Genomic DNA, 6,023 nt, shown 5'->3' on the forward strand with positions numbered 1-6,023 from the left:
GTAGGTCAGACAGAAGGGTTAGCATCATGGAGGATTATAGTACGCACAAGGTTTTTAGTGTTTTTCTGTATCAATGATTATTTTGTTGATTATTTTGTCTTCATTTCCTCTCCCACTCATCAGGTGCTGGTGACTCAGAGGATGTTGGACATGTTCAAACGTCCCACTGATCCCCCAGAGTACAACTACCTCTATTTGCTTCCTGGTGGTGTCTACGCTGCTGCACTGCAGTCTGGATACTGAACAGGTGAAAGAGGACATTTAAGTTGTGTCCATTAATTAAAGTGTTTTCCTTTTTTCTCGCTGAAGCTATTTTCTTTTATCCGTGTGCATCTGTGTAACACTTTAGGTATGATGGGAGTCACAGGTGGGATTGCCGCCAGATTCAAAAAGCTTGAGATCAGGCTCCAGAGTTCAGGCAGAATGCGCTGAACTGAACTGGGCTGAACTTCTACATAATACAGATTTACACGGGATCTTATTTTCTGTCGTTTTACTGAGTCAGTTTGTCCTTTTTTCTCTGTCCTGGTTTTGCTTGTCTGTAAATAGTTGAAACTCAGTCAAATAGTTCATTGTTCTCTAGCAAAATGTTTTGGAAACTCATGTTTAACCTCTAAAACTCTGACACGTTTTAGCACACAAGGCTTCATCTGGGAGTTCACTCGTAGTTGGACCATGAGAATAAAGGTTTTTAGTTCTTTCAAAGAGAGTCTTGGAGGTGTTTGATGTTTTTGTTTTTTCTGAAACCACCTGAAAGAAAAACAATTTTTCTTGCTTTATGTAGTGTGGAAGTTTTTAATGTTTCGTTCATCTGTGATGTTCTTGAATGTGTTCACGTGAAGATGGTACACTGTAAAAAAATATTCCGTAGAAAAACGGAAAATGTCCTGGTAATTTTCTGCCAGTACATTTTCTGTTTTTTTACGGAAGTTTGACGGACTTTTCTGTAAATGATAAAACGGAAAATTCTGTAGATTTACAGCATACTCTCTGTACTATTTACGGACATTTCCTTCAGCTATAAAACGGAAAATTCCGTTTATTCACAGTATATTTTCTGTATCATTAACTGATATTTTCCGTTAATAGAAAAATTTAAATTTCTGTTTATATTACTATTTCCAAGCACTTCTTTTCACTGTAACTCATTAAATATAGTTCTTTATATCCTTAAATGTACATTTCTATGCAATTACAACCTAGTACACCATGTACTCAAAAATTCATAAATTAAAACTTTTTAAATTAATTTGTGCTTTGTACACAACAACATTGGTACAATTAATGTTAAATATTCTTTTATTCTCCTTAACTCAAACACTATACTAAAATATAACGACAGCATCCATCTTGTCATAAAACGACTAAACAGCTGATACATGAACAAAATAACTCACAAGCTTTCAAATTTGAGCATTTTTATTTCCTTGAAATCAGGTTGCCCTCATGTAAATGTGTTTATTTACATTCATTCAAGTGGCTACCAAGTGTTTTCTTCAAACAGGACACCTGACAAACAAAAAATGTCATATTTAACGATATGTTCACATTTAATAATATCCAGAGTACCTTTTAGTTAGAATCACTGCCTTGTGGTAGTTTTGCCTCAGCCAAATGGTTAAGGTGTGGTTTACATCCATGTCTGTCCACTTATGATACAGTATACACATGTAGTCAGTTATAGCCAAACACCTTTGATTACTGAATTGCATTCACTTCATTAATGAAGTGAATGTAATTCACATTTGTGTGAACATTTGTCTGAGATTAACTCTTTGGGGTCTTTACCTTACAATATAACATACTTGAGTCAAAATTTGTTGACTGTTTAAGTGGTGCCACATGAATAAAACTGAACAGATCTAAAGAAGATGTTCCTGAACTTTGGGTTTATTCGAACAGGACGGATGGATAACCACAGGACTTTTCCCCATATGATAACTACAACACAAAATAAATTAAGACAGATTACTGTCCCAAACTCAAAGATAAAAGTGTATTTACTGGACTTGTTTTGTCAGTGAGGAGCAAAGTACAATTAGAAGTGCTTGTTCTGATGAAAAGTTAAACTGTAAACAGCAGCGTAGTGAATAAGGATCTGTGTCCACGAATCCTCAGCAGTGACAACACTTAAACATCATAGTTCAAAATCCTTAATGCACACCTTTTCTCCACGGTGTTCAAATGCTCTTAGCTGTTTAAGTAGAGGAAAAAGTCTGACATATTTCATGACTATTAAATGTTAGACAAGGCTCTGAAAACAAGGTTACGGTTACAAACAAAAACCTCTGCTTGTGCGCACAGACCCTAAATCACAACAAATAAGACAATAGTAAGACAAATTACTACAAAGTCTTGTTACCACTCTTCATATACCAGTGTGACAAAGTCCTGAATGCAGCCTGCATGTTAGTACATCAAAGTCCATCTGAGCTTTAAATAAAATACACTCAGCTTTTCCTTGGATTTTCAGAGTTGCTCAGTTCATACAGGAACTGCAGCAGTCGGGGTTAACGTGTCGCTGTGTTGCTCCTCCATGTCAGCCATTGAGACTAGTCGCAATTTATTCTGAGGAAAAAAAGAGAAACAACAAGACATTTTTAAAAAGTTTAAAAAATTTTTTTTTACCTAGAACATAAACAACATAAACAAAAAAAGGATTAGGGCTGTGCGATATGACGATATATATCAGATGACGATATAAAAATGTCTATCGTTTCATATTATACACTATTGTTTGTTTTGTGGTGTTGCAAAATAAACTGTTTACGGCAATATTTTTTTCATGATTTTGATGGTCACTGTAGTTGCTATATTATTTCTTAAAGTTCTCTCTTTCTCTTATACTTACAATAACCACACTATGGACGGACAAGTGACTGTTTTTACGCGTACTTTCGTTACCAACAATGACGGTAAAACCATTGTGTGGCTCCACCGTCCGCTTGTTTATTTTCCACATAAACCTTTCACAATAAAGCTCAAGTTTCTGTTGAGACTTTTCAAAATAAACTGAAATTATATACATTATTCTCAAACATAAAATTTCAGAATATGCATCAAACAAATGACCTCAAATAAAAACATGAAGTGACTATAAATGGCGCTTACAGTCACCACGCAGATGAAGGCACAGAGAATACCAGCATGGCCAGCAAGGATGAGGCAGAACCAGCTAGCTCCAAACAGAAGGACCAGTCAAAAGAAATCAAGGACCTTATTGTTAAACGAGGGGCTACCTCTGTAGCATGGACATGGTTTGGTTATGAAAAGTCTGACACGCCCCAGAAAACTGTACTATGCAAATTATGCCACAAACTGGTCCCCACCACCACTCAAACACGACAAACCTCTTTAACCACCTACACAAGAATCACATGAAAGAGTATGGAGAGAGTTTACGAATGAGAAGCAAAAAAGAGCTGTCAGGTGCTCAAAGTAATCCTTAGACTCAGACGTTAGAACAGGCTTTCCTCGCAGCACGCCGTGTAATAAATACTCAGAAAGAAAATGGCGGCCGTTTAAACTCATGTCTAAAAATGTATAGTTTCACGCATCGGTCAAAACACTCGACTCCAGGTACACGACACCCAGCTGGAAACACTTCACATAAGTTGAGTTGCCCGAGAATCACAGAATTTACAGAAAATGCACTATTTTGTGATATATATCGTTATCAGGAGAGATATGTCTTACATTGGGATGTGAGATTTTGGTCATATCACACAGCCCTACAAAGGATTATAATTCACGTAGAGTTGCATACATATAACACCATTCTGTTGCAACAAAAGCAGTTTATAATTAAAGTAACATACATACCTTGAAAAACTAAATCAACCACAACATTAAACTCACCTTGTTTCTGTAGAGAAGGTGATCAGGGTTTTTCTTCATTTCCTGAGACCAGCTGCTCTGGATCATCACCAGCTTGTATCTTCATCTTTTTTTTCCACTCGGGGAAGTCTTTCCTTTTCTTGGCCATTGCTCTGCACTGGAAAACCAAAGTGTGTGATCAAAGGTGAAATAAGGGATATTTTCCCACTGCAGGACTTAGAGTGCTTCAAGTAGTGATAGCTGTTGATCCATTTCTCAAATAATCTGTAAGGATCTGGATTTTTAATAAAGATACAAATATCTCTGCTTATATTTGGCTAAAAGCTTGATATAGTCACAACAGTTTATAATATGTCAGCATCCCCCACAAGGCATATAAAGCCCCTGCACACCAGCACTGCGCTTACATTATAGTTCAATCAAGAAATAGTTATTATTGATTTATTATTGATTTTTTTTAGTAATAATTATTAGTATTTAATCACATTAGCACAGTGGGGTGACAAAAATATTCCACATACTAGAAATGCTGCTCAGCATTTCATAAATTACATTTTCAACAAATGTTGGAGTAACAACACAGTTACAGGGAAAATGTGTCTGTCTGTAAATATTAACTAAACATTTCTATGTGCTACAAAATAGACATAATTGTAAATGTGCTGAGGTGAAACTATACTTTCAATAATATTACCACTACAGTCTGTTAAACACCGAAATAACCTATGCTGGTCAGCTAGCTAAAAGTATTTACTTTAGCAGCCCAAATCAGAGGCTAACATTAGCATTTGCTAGCGTCAGCCAGGAAGGTCTGAGGCTTAAACTAGGGTTAGTGTAACTTTGCCTGAAACCCTTTAAAGTGTACAGTAGAGCCAACTGTAAAACACAGGTATTGATACAGTACTTATTAGAGTCCTAGAATAATTTCTAGAACCATGAAGTTCTCACTTTTCCCAGTTATCCACATCGCTGACTTTTGCTAATTAGCTAGTTAGCAGTCACAGCTGTGTAATACCCAGAGAGATACAGACAGCTAACTATAATATTTATGAAAACTGGTTCAGCCATTGAAGGGCAAAACTGGTGGTATCACAGTAAAAATTATTTTAACATTAACTAAAATGGAAAGCTTAAGTCATGTTAAACCTAAATAACAGTTATTTTAAAAAATGAGTCAGCAAAATATTCCTGACTTGTCTGGAGACAGCCGAAGCCAGTTAACAATTAAATTAACAATTCTTTCTAAATAAAAATGCGAAGTCTTTTGAAAAACATTATTTTAATAAAAGAAAACATGAGTTTTAATACTTACCACAGAAATTTGAAGGCAGTTTCTCCAACTTCAGAGTCCAAAATCCAGATGAAGCCTGAAAGAAGCCTAATGGCTGCTCTTGCGCTTACTTTTCCCTCCTTTTCGGGTTCTTTTCCCCACAATGCATTGCAGTAGTTGAGAAATACAGAAAAATACCTGTAAATGACTAATACGGAAAATTCCTTCACGTTTATACAGTAGATTGTACTGTATTTTTACGGATTTTTTTTACAGTGTACAAATAAACTGTCCTTTTAGCTTTAGCTCCTAATTTATTTATTATTTATGGATGTAGCACATCAGCAGTTTCTTTCACATGGAGGGCTCGGGATCTGATGGTAAATAATGTTTTGTGTCCTTGTACACATCATACAGCTCAGCTGTTCCACAGATTTCAGGTTTACACAGTGAAATGGTTTGTAAGAACGCAGCTCTCCTGTGGATAAATCCTTACTCTTAGCCTCAGGACCTCACACAGTCCCAGCAGGTTTGGTCAGAAGATTTATGAATGTAAATTGGTGCACTATTGATAGATCACTCTGGAACAGTATCATCACCCTAATTTGTCCACTTAGTAAATCTCACTCATAGCCAAGAAATTTAAATAAATCTTGTTTCCCTGCTGGACAGTGATCCACTGTAACTCTGTAACTCTCTAATCCATCACTTATTCCAGCTAACCCAAAGTATAATAAAGTTTTGATCATCTTAAAAAAGTATTACAATAATGGACATTACCAATGCAAACTGAATAATACAGAAAATTAAAGAATAGACTTTGATCAGTTAATAAAGCTCATGATCGTGATTCATTGTGGCTGCTACACAGATACTTCTGGGTCACTTCTCTCAGTTAGGAAACTTCCTCACCAAA

At 35.9% G+C, this 6,023-nt stretch overlaps 1 long non-coding RNA gene across 1 annotated transcript; it reads right to left on the reverse strand.

Annotated features, from left to right (window-relative positions):
* Positions 1 to 1,401: 1,401 nt before the first annotated feature.
* On the reverse strand, positions 1,402 to 5,361 carry LOC146369875 (uncharacterized). Its single transcript, XR_014797383.1, has 3 exons — positions 5,150 to 5,361; positions 3,859 to 3,994; positions 1,402 to 2,568 (listed from the first exon to the last, which is right to left on the reverse strand). It is a non-coding gene; the product is annotated as an uncharacterized LOC146369875 (long non-coding RNA).
* Between the last annotated feature and the right edge of the window lie 662 nt (positions 5,362 to 6,023).

This window comes from Perissodus microlepis, chromosome 17 (assembly GCF_051167445.1).
Source record: "Perissodus microlepis isolate ML-2025 ecotype Zambia chromosome 17, ASM5116744v1, whole genome shotgun sequence".
Lineage (NCBI taxonomy): Eukaryota > Metazoa > Chordata > Actinopteri > Cichliformes > Cichlidae > Perissodus > Perissodus microlepis.